Genomic DNA, 22669 nt, shown 5'->3' with positions numbered 1-22669 from the left:
ATAGCCCAGTTCTCCAGTTTGTCAAGATCCTGTTGAATTTTAGCTCTAATCATCTAAAGTGTTTACAACCCCCTAGCTTGGTGTCATCTGCAAATTTGATCAGTATGCTTTCTATTCCTACACCCAGATCATTAATAAAGATGTTCAATAACACAGGACCCAGAACAGAGCCCAGCAGAACCACACTTGAGACCCCCTTCCAATCTGACATCATTCCATTAATAGTTACTCTTTGATTGCCGTTGCTTAACCAATTATGTATCCACTTAATGATAGTTCAGCCACCCCCACATTTCTCCTGCTTTCTTATCAGAATGTCATGTGGCACTGTGTCAAAAGCCTTGCAAAAGTCCAGGTATATTATGTCCACTGCATTCCCTTTTAACATTTTCATCAAAGCCATCATCACAATTGACTCTAACTGACAAACTTGGCAGAATCAGCAAGCAAGACAAGTCCAGACAGAGCCATGGAGACAAAATTACCCTTTCATCCCCAGATGTGCTCCTCCAGTTCGCAGCTGGAGCACATTGATGGGTATGGCATGGGGGGAAATGTCCACTTCTGCTGCCCTGGGTATGAGGATGAAAAGAGGATTTGAGTCTCCAAGACTGTTAAGCACCTTTCACAAGCACTACAATCTGTTCAAAATTGTAAAAGGTAAATACATTCAAAACCACAGAAACTAAAATTCTAGCTGAAACAGCACCTTGTTTTGCAATACTCAGTGAAGTCAGGAATACATAATATAACACAATATATACAGTATCACAAAGAGGAGAGGGTCAAGAGTCTTAATTTAAGGACACCTGAAGTAAAGGGAATAAATTTAGAAAGTTAATCTCAGGTTGAATATTATGAAAATGCTAATGAGTGTAAGAGAGACAAGGTGGGTGAGGTAATAACTTTTAGTGGATCAACTTCTGTTGGTGTCAGAAATAAACTTTCCAGTTTATGTAAGATCCAAAGATCATCTCTCTCACCAACAGAAACTGGTCCAATAAAAGATATTGGGGAGGAGGGATAGCTCAGTGGTTTGAGCATTGGCCTGCTAAAGCCAGGGTTGTGAATTCAATCTTTGAGAGGGCCATTTAGGGACCTGGGGCAAAAATCTGTCTGGGGACTGGTCCTGCTTTGAGCAGGGGGGTGGACTAGATGACCTTCTGAGGTCCCTTCTAATCCTGATATTCTATGATATTACCCTACTCATCTATCTCTATAATATCCTGGGTACAACATCACTGCATTACAACAATATAGGTATAAGGACATTTGAAATAATCTGCTAAAGTAGATTGTGGAATTACGTCATCTGGAGATGTTCAAGGCTGTCATATGACACATGTAAAATAGGGATGCTTTAGAGAAAATATTGGCACAATACGGGGGAATGGTCTAACCTACTATAGTTCCCTTTGGACTCGAATAATTCCCTGACCGCAGACTTTCCACCACTAGAGACTGAAAGTGTCTGAAGTAGTAGTTGGTCCCATACAACAAATAAACTCGGACATATTCTTTATCGAAAATACTCAAAATAGTAAAATAATCTATGAAAATGTTTTACATAAAGGACACTGAGAACCTTCCATTTATTCTGAGAAGGGAAACATTCATTTATCCTATATCATAATGCAGATGATGCTGATCGGAATGAAACTGAAAAGTTTAACAGGATTTCCACTTAACTCTTATAACACGTGTTCATGCGGTAAAACTTAGATCTATTTGCAGTCTACATACTTGCTGCAGAATTACAGGGAAGCACTACCCAGGAAACCTTAGATTACTGGTAGAAATATTCTCTACGTTAGCAAGACTTGCATTTCATGACGGTGTCTCACCTGTGTCTGGCTGTCAGAGCTCAGGTTTCCCCTGCCAGACTCATTCCCCACGCCAGAATCCTCATCAGAAAGGAGAACGTCGGTCAAGGCCTTTTCGCCCGGTTTGAGAAAGGTGAACTCGTTCTGCCCGGAATCGGCAGCTAAGCACACCTCGTAGGAATAGGGCAACTGCAAGGTCCCATTGCTGTAGTTGCAGGAGAATTTGGGGCCGAGACTAGAATACAGATCCGGATAGTAAGATCCAAAAACGGGGGGAGTTCTAGGTCTCCGACATTTAAAAATTAAAACCGATATCGCTGTAAAAAAGAATAAAAACGAAATCAAAGCTAGAGCTACCACCAAAATAATAGTAAAGCCAGACTGAGATTCCGAGTCACTCGATTGGTCGCTCATTTCCGGAAGAGCCTCTTGGAAATTCTCAGCAAACACGAGGTTGAGAGTCACTGTGGCTGACAAAGGCGGCTGACCGTTATCCTTCACCAGGGTGACCAGCCTGTGCTTCACAGCATCTCTCTCCGCAAAGGCGCGGGCTGTCCGGATCTCCCCGCTGTGCAGCCCCATGCTGAAGAGCGTCGGTTCCGTGGCTTGGAGCAGATGATAGGAGAGCCAGGCATTGTGTCCTGAGTCAGCATCCACCGCCACCACCTTAGTCACCAGAAAACCTGCCTCGGCCGAGCGAGGGACCATCTCGAACAAGGCGGAGTCATCGGCTCCCAGGGAAGGGTACAGGATGCGAGGGGCGTTATCATTCTGATCCAGAATAAACACCCTGACGGTGACATTGCTGCTAAGAGGCGGGGATCCGCCGTCTTGGGCCTTCACTTGCACTTCAAACTCTCGAAATTGCTCGTAGTCGAAGGAGCGCTGCGCATAGATAGCTCCGGTCTGGGAGTTAATGGAGATGTAGGAGGAGAGAGGCAGCTCCTGGAGGTTGCTGCTCAGGATGGAGTAAGTGATTCGGGCGTTCCGGTCCAGATCCCGGTCTGAGGCTTTTACACTGAAAATAGAGGCCCCCGAGGGATTGTTTTCTGGCACATAGGCGATGTAGGAAGGTTTCTCAAAGACAGGGGCGTTGTCATTGATATCCGAGATCTGCAACAGGATGGTTTTCTGGGTGGAGAGGGGGGGAGTGCCTTTGTCTGTGGCGGTGATTGTGATATTGTACTTCGGGGTCCTTTCCCTGTCCAAGGTGTTGTCTGTAAGGAGCTTGTAGTAGTTATTAGAGGAGGATATTATTTTAAACGGCAACTCGTCTTGGAAATGACAAAACACGATCCCGTTGTCTCCAGAATCTTGATCGATTACATTGAGCAGAGCTATCACTGTCCCGGGAACTGAGTCTTCGGGAATGGGGCTGGCCAGGGATGCGAGTGTCACCTCCGGGGCATTGTCATTCTCATCAAGAGCCTCGATCTCCACTTTGCAGTGTGTCACTAGTCCGCCTCCATCCTTTGCTTCTACTACCAGGGTGTAGTCACGTGTCTCCTCAAAGTCCAAGGGCTCCTTTACAGTAATTTTCCCGGTTTCTAGGTCCAGGCTGAATTTCTGACGGGCCTTTTCTGGAATGTTGCTGAAGACGTAGCTGATCCGAGCATTTGAACCTTCATCCTTGTCGGTGGCTTTAACCTGAAGCACTAAGGAGCCCGTCGGTGTATTTTCCCTCAGGCTGACTTTGTAGAGCTCCTGTGTGAAGATGGGGGGGTTGTCATTGGCGTCGGTGACATTAATCCATATCTGGGCGGTCCCAGTTCTCTGCGGCTCTCCCCCATCCACAGCCTTGAGGATCAAGTGAAGGCTGCGCTGGCTTTCCCGATCCAGGGGTTTCTGCAGCACTAAATCTGCATATTTATTGCCATCCCGGCTCTCTTTGATTTCCAGGATGAAATCCTGATTGGGGCTGAGCTGATAACTCTGCAGAGAATTAATGCCAACGTCAGGATCTTCAGCATTTCCAAGAGCAAATCGAGCCCCTGGCAAACTGGATTCACTGATTTGTAGATCGATGCTGTCTTTTAAGAAAAGCGGGGCATTATCGTTAATGTCCTGGATCGCGACATTTATGTGGAAAACATTCAAGGGATTTTCCAGTACAGTTTCGAAATTTATGAGGCAGAGTTGAGATGTCCCGCATATCTCTTCCCGGTCTATCCTGTCATTCACATAGACGTTGCCACTTTCCCCATTCATGCTGAAGTATTGCTTTTTAGCTGCAGAGACAACGCGGAGCTTCCGGTCGGGCAGTTCTCTCACACTCAGCCCCAAATCCTTGGCGAGATTCCCCACAAGGGAACCTTTGGCCATTTCCTCAGGAATCGAATAACGAATCTGCTCCGAGACCACCCGGCAGAACAAAGCGAATAGGAAAAGAAACAGCAGCACCTGCCGTGTGACTGCCTGGCCCGGCTCTCTGATTTCCATCCCAGTCTCTGTCAGCTTTACTCTCTCCTCTCTTGCTTTATTTTGATTACGTTAGTTGTTTGGAAATCCCATCAGGCTGAAGTAATCCGCGGTAAGGGAGAGTAAATTGAGCTCCGATTGTCTGCTTAACGGTACGTTGTGCTCTGAGGAGATTCCTTTTCATAGAGAGACGGTGACTGTCTCCCTGCAGTTTCCTCTGCGATCTGCGCTGTATGATGGAGCAATCGCAGCGCAGGAGGCTCCGATGGATCTCCGGCTTCAGCCCTGGCTCCGCATTGGCCAACAGCGGCACTCCGAGTCTCAACGGGAGAACTGCAATAGCAGCGATCTTATCAAGGCGCCGACACAGCTCTAGCGACTATAATGAAAGAATTCCCCCTTGCCAAACACTATTTTCTAAGTCTATAGCATTATAACTGTCAAATGTGAACAATTGCATCTCCAGTTAACTATGGACTTCATAGTTCTTTTTGGTATGAGTTTATATATACTCAAGTTAAAGTATACTAAACCGCTATTTTATGGGGAATGGAATAATGGAACAGTGGGAAGGGTAACTGTGCACATCTTTATCTACAAAGGACTATTATTGAGAAGAGGAAAGAACGTTCTAACAGTTACAATTGTTTCCACATATGGAATCACAATTCCCACACACCCACATTTCTGTGAGCTCCAACAAATAATAGTTCTGAAAAATTTGTCAGAAATGTTTTAATATTGTAAAAAGAGAAGAGTACCTCGGTCTAAACTTGTGAGCAAAACAAATGTTGAGTGGTTTACTTTAAGGTCCTTTTTGTCCGCTTAAAAAATTCTGGTTTTCCTGTACAACAAACAAACAAAGAAAGGAGAAAAAAGAGAAAACCTTTCCCATTAAACGAACACTGCATATACTTCTAAAAGGTAAGAAAAAGGCCTGTTGCGGTAAATTACAATATATTTCAAAAGTAGGCTCAGTTCTGTCATAGAACCAACCCCAGGAACACAAATGTTACCAGAAGAACGCTTATATGTTCCAAACATGAAACGTTCTGAAACCATGACCATGTTCCTGTAAAATCCCTGTATTCAAAGGCCTTCCCGTGATGCAAAAAATAAATTAAATAATCAAAGATGGCAACATAAAAAAGAACAAAATTATCTATAACTATATAACCACAACCCCAAAGATATTTCAGTCATTCACTTATCTCTGTATTAATGCAAATGGTTTACAAACACATAATGCTTATTTAATAAAAGATCTTAAGAAATTTTAGAATCTATTTTTCCTATGTTAATTAATAAAACTGTAAACGCGTCAGTACAGTATGTCACTATACATCGTAATTTGTTAAGGCTCAAAATTAGGACACAATAACATTATTATTGAGGAAAATGTTAAAAATCTTGATTTAATCTATTCCTCTTTAAAAGCTATGTTGTCCTAGATTAACAGTAATATACTTTCTTGAAAGCTAAATTTCTAACAAAATAATCAGCAATGCAGGCACATGTAATCTTTCCGGTAAAGAACACTATTCCACACAACTGAATAAAGATTGTGTCCTGACAGCTCCGGCTCTACTGTTTTTGCCTCCCCAAACAGCGCGGGGGCAGTCAGTGTGCAGTTAGGGCGACAGCCGCGTTTCTCCGGAGGGGGCAATTCGACCGCAGCTTCTGTCTTCAGCCGAAAAACAGAAGCCGCGGAATTGCTGCTGCAGGCAGCTGAATACAGAAACTGCCGCGGAAACTTGCGTGCCGCCCTAACTGCACATGGACTGCCCCGGCGCTGCTTGGGGCGGCAAAAACACACGGACTGCCGCCCCTTGCAGATTGCCGCCCCAAGCACCTGCTTGGAATGCTGGTGCCTGGAGCCGGCCCTGGTGTAAGGGTGAAAACAAACCTCTATTTCTTAAGAATAGGGGAAGGCTATTAAGATACTTGTTTGTAACACAAATTCCAGAAAATCATTCATTTGACAAACCTAAAAATAGCACGACATTGGTTTACTAGACAATCGCAAAGAAAATGCCAGGGCCTTCCGGTGACACTCAAAGCACTCAATGGAAATCACTCAGTTTATTCCAGAGAAATACACACACTCTCCCTACTCCCTCTCTCCAACATACGGACAAATACATTAGTATCTTTACTGATTAGCCGTCTAGAAATAAAAAGATACCAACAATTTCAGATAAAAATGATAAAGCTCCAGAGTTATAGGCTCACCTGAAACGAGGTCTGATCTCCGTTATAAGTGTTTAATTCATCAGTAACTACAGTAGGATTCTTTATCTCACAAGTCTGCTGATTGGTAACAGTATTTGAATGGTTTGATTTGGGAAAGTTCAACTGCCTCTTTCTGGAGTCCGTGGTTAGCGAAACCTCATGTGAGTAGGAGTGAAGAAAAGCTCTGACTCCATCGAGCCCCACAAACTGCGAGTCCGGAACTCCACTGAAAGTCACACTCGAGGAGTCAAACAGCTGCGAGTTTCTCCACCGGCGGAGCCTCAGGGCCAGTAACACTATGATAAAGGTAAAGAACAAGCAGGAAACGGAAGCCACAGCGATCACCAAATATAAGGTGAGGCTGGACTGGGGATCTACAGGAGCTGAGAGGCTGCTTAAATCGGAGAGGATTTCGGGGATGCTGTCAGCAACCACCACCGTGACAGTGGCCGTGGCAGAGAGAGGGGGCTGCCCGTTGTCCTTCACTAAAACCACCAGACTTTGCTTGAGCGTATCTTTGTCGAGAAAGTAGCGCGCTGTCCTGATCTCGCCGCTGTGGAGTCCCACAGAGAACAGCCCCGGCTCTGTAGCCTTCAGCAGCTGGTAGGAGAGCCAGGCGTTCTGCCCGGAGTCTGCATCCACCGCCACCACCTTAGTGACCAGGTAACCCGGCTCGGAGGAGCGAGGGGCCAACTCTACTCCCGTGGAGCCATCGGTGGGAAAGGAGGGGTGTAAGATGTGCGGGGTATTGTCATTCTGATCCAGTATAAAGAGAGTGACGGAGACATTACTGCTGAGAGGTGGGGAACCCCCATCCTGAGCCTGCACTTGGAACCGAATCTCCCGGAACTGTTCGTAATCGAAGGAGCGCAGAGCGTAGAGAGCCCCAGTCTCGGAGTTAATTGAGATGGAGGAGGACAAAGGCACTCCGCTTCTGTCTCCTTCAATAATGTAGTAAGTGACTCTGGCATTTTCCCCCCAGTCGGGGTCATTCGCCTTCAGGGAGAAAACGGATGCTCCTCTCGGGTTATTCTCCGTGACGTAGGCGGTGTAGGATGTTTTATCGAAGAAGGGGGCGTTGTCGTTCGTGTCTAAAATCCGAAGTGGGATCGTGGTGGCTGTAGAAAGAGGAGGAGTCCCATTGTCCGTGGCGGTCACTGTGATGTTGTATGCTGCCACCTGCTCCCTGTCCAGGGCTCGGTCTGTCACCAGACTGTAATAATTATCGAAGGGTTTCTTCAGCTCGAAGGGGAGGTCGCTGGGTATGGAACACGTGACCTCCCCGTTCTCTCCGGAATCTAGATCTTGTACATCTAAAAGAGCGATCACAGTCCCGATGGGAGAGTCCTCGGGGATCGAGCTGATGAGAGACCTGAGAGCGATTTCGGGAGCATTGTCATTCACATCGCTAACAACTATTACAAATTTGGACCTGCCAAAAAGGCCTCCCCCGTCATGCGCTTGTACCTCAATTTCATATAAGGATGCTTCCTCAAAATCCAAGTTTCCCACGACTGTTAGTTCTCCCGTGTTCGAATCGAAGCGAAATATTTTGGAAGCTTTGTCTGTGATTTTTTTGAATGAGTATATCACCTGTTTGTTTATTCCTTCGTCCAGATCAGTGGCTTTTACTGTAAGAATTGTGGAACCATCCGGGACATTTTCCAAAACGTTCACTTTATAGACAGACTCACTAAAAACTGGCGCGTTGTCATTTGCGTCAAGAGCAACGACGCGGATTTGCGCAGTGCCGGATCTGACTGGATCTCCCCCGTCAGTGGCTGTGAGGATTAGATCGTGAACAGCTTGTTCTTCCCGGTCTAGAGACTTTTCCAGCACCAGTTCGGCATATTTAACTCCATCGGTTCCCGTTTGCACATCAAGAGAGAAATGTCTGTTACTGCTGAGTTGATAGCTCTGGAGAGAATTAATGCCCAAATCTGAGTCATAGGCATCACTCAAAGGAAACCGGGATCCCGGTGTTGTTGTCTCGCTGACTTTTAACTCAATTTCTTCTCTCTGGAAGCTGGGAGCATTGTCATTAATATCTGTGATTTCAATTTCAACCCTATAAAGCTTCATTTTATCCTCCATTATAACCTCACAGTTTAACAAACACTCCTTCAGCCCGCCACAGATCTGCTCTCTGTCTATCTTCTCCGTGGTTATTAAATGGCCGCTCTTAAAATTCAAAGCAAAATACTGGGTCCTACCTCTGGAAGCAATGCGGACTGCGCGGTCTGAGAGCTGCTTTACATCCAGCCCCAGATCCTTTGCGACATTCCCCACGAAAGATCCTATCTCCATTTCTTCCGGAATCGAATAGCGAATCTGCCCAGAAGCTGACTCCCAAACGGTAGCCAACATAAAGCAGAACAGGGCTCGCCCTTTGCAGTGCCGCAGAGTTTGAGTTTCTGGCATTCCCATGCTGATACGGAGACGCCGCGTTTGGATTTTATCTTTGGCGGAATGTTTCCGAAAATATGTGTAGTTAAAACCAAAGCCACTTGCAGCGAATATCACCGTTTAATGTTCATACCCGGTGAGTTGAATCTGATCTCTGTGGTTTGTGCTCTGTGTAACAGCGGGGCTGGGCTGGCTGGATCTCTCAGCGCATTTCTCTTCCTGATTGGTGAACAGCGGCGCTCAGAGTCCCAACCAATAACTGCACGCGCTTCCTGCTGGAGCTTTTAGACTGATAGTTTATTGGAATTTTAATTTGATATTCAACATTCTACCCTAAGTGGTTTCTCCTAGTTAGGGATATATGAGAGCTTGAAATGCTCCCACGTAATGAAGGTGGTCAGGAATCTGGGTTGTTATGCACAAATATGTAGAGATAATGATTTACGTGTTTTTAATATGTTTATGCGTGAATTACATGTAAACTGATTTGCCTAGGATTATTATGTCTATATCTATGTTTTTCCATCTGACTGTCCTTGGTGGTGTACTTATGCTCGTTTAGTAAAGTTCTTACTGAGTTGTACATTAGCAACATTAAATATTATATTTTTATATTCAGTTATATTTGGCTGTTCATGTTTGTTACTTTATTCACGTTATTCATTTCTGTCGCAATGGATATAATATGAATGGAAAACTCAGGGTGTACCATGTATGGGTGAGCTCTATCTAACAGAGGATATAAAATTATTTGTATTCCATAAAAAGAACAGGAGTACTTGTGGCACCTTACAGACTAACAAATTTATTAGCGCATAAGCTTTCATGGACTACAGCCCACTTCTTCGGATGCATATAGAATGCATATAGAATGCATCCGAAGAAGTGGGCTGTAGTCCACGAAAGCTTATGCGCTAATAAATTTGTTAGTCTCTAAGGTGCCACAAGTACTCCTGTTCTTTTTGCGGATACAGACTAACACGGCTGCTACTCTGAAACCTTTGTATTCCATATATTTTCCAGTTTTCACTCTTAGTTATTTAATACCTAGTAAATAGGGAGGCTATTGGCTTCCCAGAAAACTCTAACACAAGAAGAAGATATGTAACTACAATTCACTAACTGAAAATACAAAAGTACATTTATTTGTGTATGTATATACACACCACACATACATACACACACACACATACATACATACATACATACACACACAGACTTATATATATATATATATATATATATATACACACACCACATGTGCTGTAGAAATGTCAATGTGATAAACTAAAAAGCCACGTGAAAAATAAAATCACAGGATCCTTCATCCTTCGTTTATCAGCACGGTTGAGCACTTCAACTGCATTTTGCCCACAAAGTCCCCTCTTCCTGGACAACATTCCAGACCTCTGAGCAGCTTCCAATATCCCCATCACTAAAACATCAACCAGCCGAGGGAAATTCCCCTCCCCGCAAATGAGGAATATGCCACTCCTCGCTACTCCTAAAAACAATCGTTCTGGGCCCAGGCCCTTGACAGTCAATATTTACCACACCCCCGTGACAATTCTCATTGTCGAAATCTCGCCATGGGAGATGTAGACTCAGGGTCTCTGGGCAGAATACATACATCTTTCCAGTGTAACCCAGCACTTGCTTCTAGTTCTGGAAAATGCGTCTGGAAAGTTTTAAAATATTATGTATTTCTGTATATCAAGACTTATAAAGCACATTTTAAGAAACTCGATGGCTCCCTATTATCCCAGAGCATTTGGAATCATGGGAATTAAAGCAACCTGGCCTGATAGGTGTAGGTATAGGGGGGAAAGGCCCAATGACCATTTTTAGACTTTCCAAAACATTTGAAAAACAGTCTTGCTTTGCGGGATGTATGGCCATGTACAGAATATAGGATAGTAGGGCAAAAAAGATTTATCATTACTCGTCTGGGAGGAGCAGAAAAATTCACTCATGACTTTGCCACAGGTGAGTAATGAAGCCATCACAAATCCGTATAACTGAAAGCGTTTATATCAAACCCGAAAACCAGGCTATATAAGCGACATAAAGCAGAGTCCTCCAGGGGTACTGGAGGAGTAAAAAGGGTATCTTTATATATTTGTGACTATATCATCTGTCCAAGATATTGTAGAACATTAATCAAAGAAGACTTCAGCAAAATAAGTTGTATGTAGAGGAGTTATTTAAAAAAATGTATGCATTAAAATGGATTGAAACATTTGCTCTGTAAAGATATATCTTTTACCTGAGGTATCTACATATTTATTGAGAATGAAGTTATTATAAGGAAATGTTTTGAATGAGAGGAAGGATGCTCACTCTTAAAAGAAAAAATATAGGTTGTAGTTAAAACAGCGGATTGGGATTTAGGAGTCTTGAGTTTGATTCCGAATTCTGTTACGGACTTCTTTTGTGATCAACAGGAGGTCTACTTTTACTTAAACTCATCTGTAAAATGGGGGTAACCTTACTCTAGGTTCCAAGAATGTCATGAGAACAAATTCATACATGTTTGTGATACGCCTAGATGCCACATGAGGAACTATAGGTAGAAGCCTTAAAAACAAACAAACATACCCAAAACAAAACAACTGCCCCCCCCAAACACCTATTTCACAATGTGTTCCTATACTAGAAGACGCCTGGTTTTAATTTACAATTATTCATTCAAAGATGGATAGGAAAATATATAATGCATGAAAACGGAAGCTCACCTCCACAACAGTCTCTGTCTCAGCTTTTAAGTTGCTAGATCCATCGCACATAAATACCGTCCCTGAGCTGTCACTGCACAGAATATTCTCGTTCGTCTGCACAATAGGCTGCGCGAAAGTGAATTCATTTTTTCGGGCGTCCGAGGACAAACACAGCTGGTAGGAATAAGGCAAAGTCCCATCTTCATAGTTTGGTGGGAACATAGAGCCGGTCTTGGAATAAGGGTCAGGGCCAAAACACTGAAGTAATTTGGGTTTCCTCGACTTTCTCAATTTCATCACAATGGCCAGTGTCACTGTCAGGAGAAACAAAAATGAGATCAAAGCTAGAGCTACCACCAATATAATAGTAAAGCCAGACTGAGATTCCGAGTCACCCGATTGGTCGCTCATTTCCGGAAGAGCCTCTTGGAAGTTCTCAGCAAACACCAGGTTGAGAGTCACTGTGGCTGACAAAGGCGGCTGCCCGTTATCCTTCACCAGGGTGACCAGCCTGTGCTTCACAGCATCTCTCTCCGCAAAGGCGCGGGCTGTCCGGATCTCCCCGCTGTGCAGCCCCATGCTGAAGAGCGTCGGTTCCGTGGCCCGGAGCAGATGGTAGGAGAGCCAGGCATTGTGTCCTGAGTCAGCATCCACCGCCACCAGCTTAGTCACCAGATAACCTGCCTCGGCCGAGCGAGGGACCATCTCGAACAAGGCGGAGCCATCGGCTCCCAGGGAAGGGTACAGGATGCGAGGGGCGTTATCATTCTGATCCAGAATAAACACCCTGACGGTGACATTGCTGCTAAGAGGCGGGGATCCGCCGTCTTGGGCCTTCACTTGCACTTCAAACTCCCGGAATTGCTCGTAGTCGAAGGAGCGCTGCGCATAGATAGCTCCGGTCTGGGAGTTAATGGAGATGTAGGAGGAGAGAGGCAGCTCCTCGAGGTTGCTGCTGAGGATGGAGTAAGTGATTCGGGCGTTCCGGTCCAGATCCCGGTCTGAGGCTTTTACACTGAAAATAGAGGCCCCCGAGGGATTGTTCTCTGGCACATAGGCGATGTAGGAAGGTTTCTCAAAGACAGGGGCGTTGTCATTGATATCCGAGATCTGCAACAGGATGGTTTTCTGGGTGGAGAGGGGGGGAGTGCCTTTGTCTGTGGCTGTGATTGTGATATTGTATTCCGGAGTCCTTTCTCTGTCCAGGGTGCTGTCTGTGAGGAGCTTGTAGTAATTATTGGAAGACGATATAATTTTAAACGGTAAATCTTCTTGTAAACGACAGGAGACCTTCCCGTTTTCTCCGTCATCTCGGTCTCGAACTTTGATCAGAGCTATCACTGTCCCGGGAACTGAGTCTTCGGGAATGGGGCTGGCCAGGGATGCGAGTGTCACCTCCGGGGCATTGTCATTCTCATCAAGAGCCTCGATCTCCACTTTGCAGTGTGTCACTAGTCCGCCGCCATCCTTTGCTTCTACTACCAGGGTGTAGTCACGTGTCTCCTCAAAGTCCAAGGGCTCCTTTACCGTAATTTCCCCGGTTTCTGGGTCCAGACTGAATTTCTGACGGGCTTTTTCTGGAATGTTGCTGAAGACGTAGCTGATCTGAGCATACGAACCTTCATCGCTGTCGTTGGCTTTAACCTGAAGCACTAAAGAGCCCGTCGGTGCATTTTCCCTCAGGCTGACTTTGTAGAGCTCCTGAGTGAAGACCGGGGGGTTGTCATTGGCGTCTGTGACATTAATCCATATCTGGGCGGTCCCAGTTCTCCGCGGCTCTCCCCCATCCACAGCCTTGAGGATCAAGGGAAGGCTACGCTGGTTCTCCCGATCCAGGGGTTTCTGCAGCACTAAATCTGCATATTTATTGCCATCCCGGCTCTCTTTGACTTCCAGGGTGAAATACTGATTGGGGCTCAACTGATAACTCTGCAGAGCATTCTTCCCAACGTCAGGATCTTCAGCATTTCCCAGGAGAAAACGGGCACCTGGTAAAGTAGATTCACTCATCTCTAGTTTGATATTATCTTTTAAAAATCGCGGGGCATTATCGTTAATGTCCTGGATCGCGATATTTATGTGGAAAACATTCAAGGGATTTTCCAGCACAGTTTCGAAATTTATGAGGCAGAGTTGAGATGTCCCGCATATCTCTTCTCGGTCTATCCTGCCATTCACATACAGGTTGCCATTTTCTTCATTCACACTGAAGTATTGCTTTTCCGAACTGACACGGAGCTTCCTATTCGGCAGTTCTCTCACACTCAGTCCTAAATCCTTGGCGAGATTCCCCACAAGGGAACCTTTGGCCATTTCCTCAGGAATCGAATAACGAATCTGCTCCGAGACTGCCCGGCAGAACAAAGACAATAAGAAGGGAAACAACAGTACCTGCCGTGTGACTGCCCGGCCCGGCTCTTTGTGCCTGGTATCCATCCTCATCCCTGTCAATATTACCCTCTTCTTGCTGTCTCTCCCCTTCTTTTTTTAATCAGATCAGGTAATGAAAAACCTCAGCAGGCTGATATAATCCGCGGTAAGAAACAGTAATTGGAGTCCAGATTGTTTAACTGTTCAGAGCGCTGTGAGGGGGTGTTTATTTTTTTCAGCAAAGCATGCGTGGAGTCTCTTTGCTCTGCTTTCTCTCCCATCTGCGCTGTGTGACGGAGCAATCGCACTGCAGGAGGCTCGGATGGATCTCCGACTCCAGCCCTGGCTCCGCATTGGCCAACAGCGGCACTCCGAGTCTCAACGGGAGAACTGCAATAGCAGCGATCTTATCAAGGCGCCGGTGCAGCTGTAGTGATTATTGTGGATTATTCTGTATAGCTAAAAGTCATATTGTAATTGTATAGAAGAGAATGAAACCATTATCAAGTACAAAAATATGAATCTCTGTATAGAAACGTAGATGTCAACTCGACATGCTTTTTGTGTATGTATGTGTGCACCTATCGGTCTGTGAATATTGTAAGCCTAATCCTTCTTTAACTTTTCTTTCACGTTGTTAGTATGTATATATGCGTGCGCGCGTGCGCGCACACATATGTCATAAATAGGTAAAAGAGCTTTTCAGCATTTACAATGACTTCGTTTAAATAATCATATCCCCTGCGAACACACACATGGGTGAGATCCAGATTAGGATAGTTCTATCGAGTTTGACAAAAAGCAATAGAAACCTAGAATGACAAGAGCCGTTGTGGGTTCTAAACCACTGCCTAAACTTTTAAATAGAACCATTTTTAGAGTTTAGAGCCTCTAGTTTGTCTTTTTCTTTCAAAGTAATCTGCCTCCTCAGAAGAGAGTGTTTCTAAAATAACTAAGAAAAGTTTCTATTCTCCTACACTTTACTCTAATTATACAGTAGGCTATATTCTCCGATAGAACCTCACTAAAGAACGTAGTAAAAAGTTCCCAGAAGCTCTCTCGGGTTTACAAAATATAGGGCATCTCAGAAAAGGCAAAAATGTTTCCCTTAAACCTCTGTATTCAAAAGTTTTCTCAGGATGTAAAGCTAAAGTAAGTCTGTCAAATATTCCTACACCAATGAGACGTAAATCTAGCTACAATTACATGCCTACTAGACTGAAGAAATTTAAATAGCCATTTGATCATTATTAATACATTTACTATGGAAACATATAATTTGTCTTAGCTAAACGTTACTAAGATGTTTTAGAATCTAATTTCTAATGTTAACAATGCCACGAAAAACACATTAGTATAATCTGTCACACATATTTATCAATCTGTCAAGGCTCAAATTTAGGACAAAAGAAAATTACTATTGTAGGAAACTTAAAATGGTGTCAAAACGGTCTCTTCATCATAAATATATATTTACATAATCTAATGTAATTTTTATGAATTTTCAACGTCTATGTCTTTCAGTCATGAAAGTTTGCAAAAACCCTGTTTGGACTGAAATAAACTGGGTTGCAGAATAACATTGTACAGACCTCCTCTGTTATAAAATATTGATTTTACTTTGCACTAAAAATGTATAGTCGCTAGAAATCAATGTTTCCAAAAATATACACGAATTTCCACTTGTTTGTAATATTTCAGGCAATTAAAACTCTCCAGTCTCTCTGATTAAATAAACTACCAGATTTGCAACAAACGTATATTTCATAGGAATTGGTAAAAGGGAATTAGGAGATCTCCTTTCTATGGAACAATAATGGACTTAGATGTATCTATCGACCAAATGTTCAGTTGACTAGTGTGACGTTGGCAGACCAGGTGTCAGCTAATGCCAGAGCCCCAGGCCAATTCACTGGTGTATTAGTATAGAACAATGTAATTGTTAAATGTATAAGGGTGTATTTGGAATTTAAACTTCTTGAAAACTAGTGGGATGTTATTTGCATTGTTTTCTTTTATATGTATCCCACTGTAGTAGCAAACATTACATTGTGGATACCCCTGTAACTAAATAACCCATCAAATGAGCCATCAAACAAGCAAGAATCCTTGTGAAATGCAAATGAAGAACTGTAACAAAAAAACTGCTAATATCAAAGCAAGTGGTCATTGTGTGTGAGGATCAGAGGTCAAAGACTCAAAATGGATTTCTCACTCTCCCTCATCAAAGGAAAAGCCCACATGTGTAGTGACACTGTCAACTTGTTTTCTGTGAGAAGAAGCTCTAAGTATGGATTCAAGGAAAGAGCTTTCATGTCTGGACTGTTTGGACTCTTAGAGGGAAGTGTACTAGATGCAAAGCAGAGATCCCCAGAGACAATCTAGGAACCCTGAAAAGACTTTGGGAAAACTGGCAGTTTAGTACATCACTGCCACCTAGGGTGACCAGATGTCCCGATAAAATCGGGACTGTCCCAATATCGAGCAGTTTGTCCTGCGTCCCGACCGAAGTACAGTCGGAACGCCATTTGTCCCAATATTTTGTTTTGGGTGGTTTGTTTGTTTTTCTTGTTGGTTAGGCAGCGGTGACAGGCAGGGGGGAGCGCCTTTTCAATTTCTACACTCACCCAGGTCTCGGCGGCACTTTGGCGGCGGGTCTTTCAGTCGCCAACGGTCTTCAGCGGCATTTCGGCGGTGGGCACTTCCTTCTTTGGTGGCAAGCTTTATTACCCACAGCCGAAATGCCGCCGAAGACCGTCAGTGACTGAAGGACCCTCCGCCTAAGTGCCGTCGAAGACTTGGACGGGTGAGTGTAACAATTGAAAAGGCGCTTCCCCTGCGGCGGTCCTGATATTTTTTAATTCTCATCTGGTCACCCTACTGCCACCATTTGGAGTTCCAAACAGTGACTCACTTGTAGGTATATTTTACCTGCTTTAACTGCTCAATAACTCTTATTTCCTTTTCTTAGGCCTGGTCTACACTAGGCGTTTATGTCGAAGTTAGCGCCGTTACATCGAATTAACCCTGCACCCGTCCACACCGTGAAGCTATTTAGTTCGACATAGAGGTCTCTTAAATTCGACTTCTGTACTCCTCCCTGACGAGGGGAGTAGCGCTAAATTCGACATGGCCATGTTGAATTAGGCTAGGTGTGGATGGAAATCGACGCTAATAGCTCCGGGAGCTATCCCACAGTGCACCACTGTGTTGATGCTCTGGACAGCAGTCCGAGCTCAGATGTTCTGACCAGCCACACAGGAAAAGCCCCGGGAAAATTTGAATTCCTTTTCCTGTCTAGCCAGTTTGAATCTCATTTCCTGTTTGGACATCGTGGCGAGCTCAGCAGCACTGGCAACGATGCAGAGCTCTCCAGCTGTGATGGCCGTGCAATCTCAGAATAGAAAGAGGGCCCCAGCATGGACTGATCGGGAAGTCTTGGATCTGATCGCTGTGTGGGGCGATGAGTCCGTGCTTTCCGAGCTGCGATCCAAAAGACGGAATGCAAAGATCTACGAGAAGATCTCTAAAGACATGTCAGAGAGAGGATACAGCCGGGATGCAACGCAGTGCCGCGTGAAAATCAAGGAGCTGAGACAAGGCTACTAGAAGACCAAAGAGGCAAACGGACGCTCCGGATCCCATCCCCAGACATCCCGTTTCTACGAGGCACTGCATTCCATCCTAGGTGCGGCCGCCACCACTACCCCACCACTGACCGTGGACTCCGAGGATGGGATATTGTCCACGGCCGGTTCCTCGGACATGTTAGCGGACGGGGAAGATGAGGAAGGAGATGAGGATGACGAGGCAGTCGACAGCACTTACAACGCTTTCCCCGACAGCCAGGATCTCTTCATCACCCTTACAGAGATCCCCTACCAACCGTCCCCAGCCGTTAACCCGGACACAGAATCTGGGGAAGGATCAGCCAGTAAGTGTTTTAAACATCTAAACATTTATTTTTAACAGAACAGGAATATTAAGAATAACAAAAATGGGTTTCTCATGATTAGTTTGCCCTAGGCGCTTAACGTTTCAATCCTGGGCAGTGCAACTATTGAAAAAAAATCTAACAATGTCCGGTTTAGCATGATTGTTCTGCCCAAGCCGCTCTACTGTTTAGTCCCTGCCAGTGCAGCTACAGTAAAATGCGGTCTATATGTCCGGGGATAGAGCAGAAATCCTCCTGGGACATCTCGAGGACGCTCTCCTGGAGGTAATTGGAAAGCCTTTGCATCAGGTTCCTGGGGAGAGCAGCCTTATTGGGTCCTCCGTAGTATGAAACGTTTCCGCGCCACGAGACAATCAAGTACTCAGGGATCATTGCCCTGCAGAGCAGGGCGGCATACGGCCCTGGTCTTTGGAGGCTTTCCCGAAGCATTCTTTCTTTCTCACTGTCTGAGATCCTCATCAGGCTGATGTCGCTCATGGTGACCTGCTTTGAATTAGGTAGGGGAATGTTAGTGTTGGGACTGCTTGCCCGTTCCTTTACAGAACTGTAACCGCTGGTTTGCAGCCACGCGGTGGAGGCGGGAGAGGGGCAGCATAAAGGGATCTTTCCCGGGGACAGCCGCGAGGGGGTGGGACAGGGGCAGAGTTCCTGCTTGCCGGATTGCTGGCAGCAGGGACTGGCATTGCTTTCAATGTGAAAGGAGGCCAGTGCTACTATTAAAGTTTTAAGCTGCCACAAGTCTACGGCTTACCATGTCTGCCTGCTACACAAATTCCGGTGTCCTGCCCCGCTTCTCAGATCTGCAGTGCAAGACCCCAGGCACTGAATGCGAAGGCCGAGAATTCGACCTTGTCCTGAGTGCGCATGTGATAGGTGCTGTGCATGGTCTTGTTCACAGAGAAAGACTATGTTCTTTGTTCACAACTACATTTATCTTTCTGAGGAATTAACTCCCTTTTTCCCATTCCCACAGCCACATCTGCGACTGTCCCACAACCTAGCCTGGCATCACACTCCCAGAGGCTAGCGCAGATTAAGCGTAGGAAGAAGAGGACACGGGAGGACATGTTCTCGGAACTTATGGGCTGCTCCCAAGCCCAGGCAGCACAGCAGACCCAGTGGCGGGAGAACTTGTCCCAAATGCACCAAGCACACATGGAACGGGAGGAGAGGTGGTGGCAGGAAGACCAGCAGGCGACTCAAACACTGCTTGGACTAATGAGGGAGCAAATGGACACGCTCCGGCGCCTTGTGGATGTTCTGCAGGAACGGAGGCAGGAGGACAGAGCCCCGCTGCAGTCTATCTGTAACCGCCCTCCCTCGCCACCAAGTCCCATACCCCCCTCACCCAAAGTGCAAAGAAGAGGGGTGGCAGAGTCCGTGCAAACTCTCACTCCACCCCTGCAGACAGCTCTAGTAGTAGAAGGCTCTCATTCCCCAAAATTTGACAAGTTCTTTCCTTCCCGCCTCACACAAGCCCCTGTCCAAGTTTCACCTCCCAGTTTCATGTGTAGTTGCTAATAAAAAATACGTTTCTGTTAATTACTGTTTCCATCATGTTCTTTTGGAGGAGGGGGGGAAGGAGGTTGGTAATTGGACAGGACAGTCACCTTTAGCAGGGTACATAGGCAGGGGCAGGTCCAGCAGCAGGGCACATACACAGTGCAGTCACTAGTTACCCTGGTCAGTCTGGGAGGTGGTTTTCATGTTCTGTGGTGGGGGGTGGGTTGCTCTGTGACTTTGTGGCGGGGGAGGGCAGTTACAGATCTTATGCGGCGGTCCTTATCCTGGATCACAGAGCCACGCAGCAGGGGATCTGTAACCGTCCTCCCCCTGCCACAAAGTCACATAGCCCCCCCATACACACAGTCCCGATCAGGAGGGGTGACAGGCTCCGTTGAAACAACCAGTCCACCACTGCGGAGCCTGTCAATCCTGGAGTTTAGAAGCGTCATTTGCGTCACTACACTACACCCACTCCCCACCACAGTCTGCGTTCCAGGTTTAAAACATTCCCGCGAAAACAGTAATAAAGAAAACGGTGTTCATTAACAAAGTAGAAGTGATTTTATTTCTAAACGTGTGTTGGAAGGGGGTGAAGGGGGTATGTAACTGGAGAGGATAGTCAACATTAACTGGATAAAGAAACGGGGGCAGGTTCAGCTTCTCTGTACACAAACTTAAAAGTCACAGGTTACCCTGCTCACTCAGGAACCTAGCTTTCAAAGCCTCCTGGATGCACAGCGCGTCCCGCTGGGCTCTTCTAATCACCTGACTGGGCGTAATCAGAAGCCAGGCTATTTGCCTCAACCTCCCACCCCGCCATAAAGGTCTCCCCCTTGCTCTCACAGAGATTGTGGAGCACACAGCAAGCTGCTATAACAATGGGGATATTGGTTCCGCTGAGATCACAGTGAGTCAGTAAGCTTCTCCATCTCCCCTTGAGACGGCCAAAAGCACACTCCACCACCATTCTGCACTTGCTCAGACGGTAGTTGAAGAGTTCTTTTTCACAGTCCAGGGCACCAGTATAGGGCTTCATAAGCCAGGGCATTAGCGGGTAGGCTGGGTCCCCGAGGATGACTATAGGCATCTCCACATCCCCAAGAGTTATTTTGTGGTCCGGGAAGTAAGTACCTTCCTGCAGCCATCTAAACAGACCAGAGTTCCTGAAAACACGAGCGTCATGAACCTTGCCCGGCCATCCGACGTAGAGGTTCGTAAAACGTCCCCTGTGGTCCACCAGTGCTTGCAGCACCATGGAAAAGTAGCCCTTTCGGTTAATGTACTGGCTGGCCTGGTGGTCCGGTGCCAGGATAGGGATGTGAGTTCCATCTATGGCCCCACCGCAGTTTGGGAATCCCATTGCTGTGAAGCCATCTATGATCACCTCCACGTTTCCCAGGGTCACTACCTTTGACAGCAGTACATCAACGATTGCCTTGGCTACTTGCATCACAACAACCCCCACGGTAGATTTGCCCACCCCAAACTGGTTCGCGACTGACCGGTAGCTGTCTGGCGTTGCAAGCTTCCAGAGGGCTATGGCCACTCGCTTCTGGACAGTCAGGGCTGCTCGCATCCGGGCAGGGCCGGCTTTAGGAAGTGCGGGGCCCAATTCGAACAGTTTCGACGGGGCCCCTGCAGGGATGACTTAAAAAAAAAAACACTTAAAAAAAACCCTCTCGTTTCTTCCATGTATTATTTACTTTCCATGACTATATAAATAATAACAAAATTATATATTACATACATTGCATCATATATTATAAATATCAAGTTCATTAAGAGGAACTTTATTGTACATCTCACCTATATGTTTTTAAAACTTTATCTTCCTTGCTTTTTGTTTGACAAAATCTTTCAGTATATTGCCTAACTCTAAGCTCTTCATTACTTCGCATTCAATTGACATGATTGCCAAATTGTTTAATCGGTCTTCCTGCATTGTTGATCGCAGATATGTTTTAATTAGATTTAGCTTCGAGAAGCTCCTCTCTCCTGAGGCTACAGTTACCGGAATAGTCAGGAAGATTCGAATTGCTATAAATAAATTTGGGAATGCTGTTGATCGGTTATTATATGCAAGAAATTGAAGCATTTTTAGGGGGTTTCTACAATCAGATGGAAGAATTGGCTTTAACGCTTCCAGTTCTTCAGAAAGCATGTAGCCATTTATGTCAACTGATTTTACAGTTGAAACTTCTTCATTTTCCCGCACTAGTTTCACATCTGTCAATGCAAGTTCCAGATCTGCAGCAGATTTTTGTATGGTGTCCTTGGGAAGATTTTTAAATTTGCATAAAAATCCAAATAAACTCACATGCTTTTGTAAGTGTTCAAACCTTGGTTCAAGTGACTGTAAAGCTTTGTCTAATACTTGATTGAAGCATTGCACTCTGTAAGCTTCTTTTGGATCAGAAAAAGGCTCGTCTGCAGACTCGTACTCAAATTGTTTTTTTTGTTTGCGCAAGCGTTTAGTCTGGAATACTGGAATACTGGAGTCACATCTAGATCTTTGGCAAGTTCATTGGCACCAGTTAACACTTCTTGAAAACCCTTCTCTCTGTACGTTTTTAACCAGTTACAAAGCTTTTCGAATGAAGAAATTCCTACAGAAATATCCATTGTATCACTCTGTAGCTCTTTGCTCACAAAATTCACTTGAAAAAGTAAATCATGCCAGAAAACTAGTGAAACCAAAAACTTATAATCCTTTATTTGAATAGCCAGCCATTCAGCTTCATTTTTTGCTTGAGCATCATCGGTTGTTTCTGCTACCTCTACAAGTGCATCATAAAACTCCCCTGCTTGGTACCGCAGAGCTTTGACACTTTGCATTCTACATTCCCATCGTGTTTCGCAAAGTGGCTTTACAGAAAGGCCAGTAACATGTTTTCTAAAAATAGTCCATCTTTTAGTAGATGCAGAAAAAAGGACGTAAATATGCTGCAAGGCCCCAAAGAAACTCATCGCATCTGGACATGTTTTGGCCATGTCTCCCAAAATGAGATTATAGTTGTGACATGCACATGGTGTAAAAAAAGCTCTTGGGTTTGTTTTCAAAAGTCGTGCTTGTACACCTGATATGTTTCCCTTCATATTTGCACCGTTGTCATAGCCCTGCCCACGGATATTTGCAACGTCCAATCCCAGGTCTTTGAGTTCTCTTAAAAGGGTATTGTACAAATATTCACCTGTGCTGCTTTCTACTACTATGAACTTAATGAAATGTTCATATACTCCTG

At 45.2% G+C, this 22669-nt stretch overlaps 1 protein-coding gene across 1 annotated transcript in view; it reads right to left on the bottom strand.

Annotated features, from left to right (window-relative positions):
* LOC128841919 (protocadherin gamma-B5-like) overlaps positions 1–22669 on the bottom strand; it is a 226322-nt gene that overhangs the window by 69006 nt on the left and 134647 nt on the right. The gene's annotated exons all lie outside the window — the stretch shown is intronic.

Source organism: Malaclemys terrapin, chromosome 8 (assembly GCF_027887155.1).
Source record: "Malaclemys terrapin pileata isolate rMalTer1 chromosome 8, rMalTer1.hap1, whole genome shotgun sequence".
Classification (NCBI taxonomy): Eukaryota; Metazoa; Chordata; order Testudines; family Emydidae; genus Malaclemys; species Malaclemys terrapin.
This window is presented reverse-complemented; position numbering and strand designations above follow the sequence as displayed.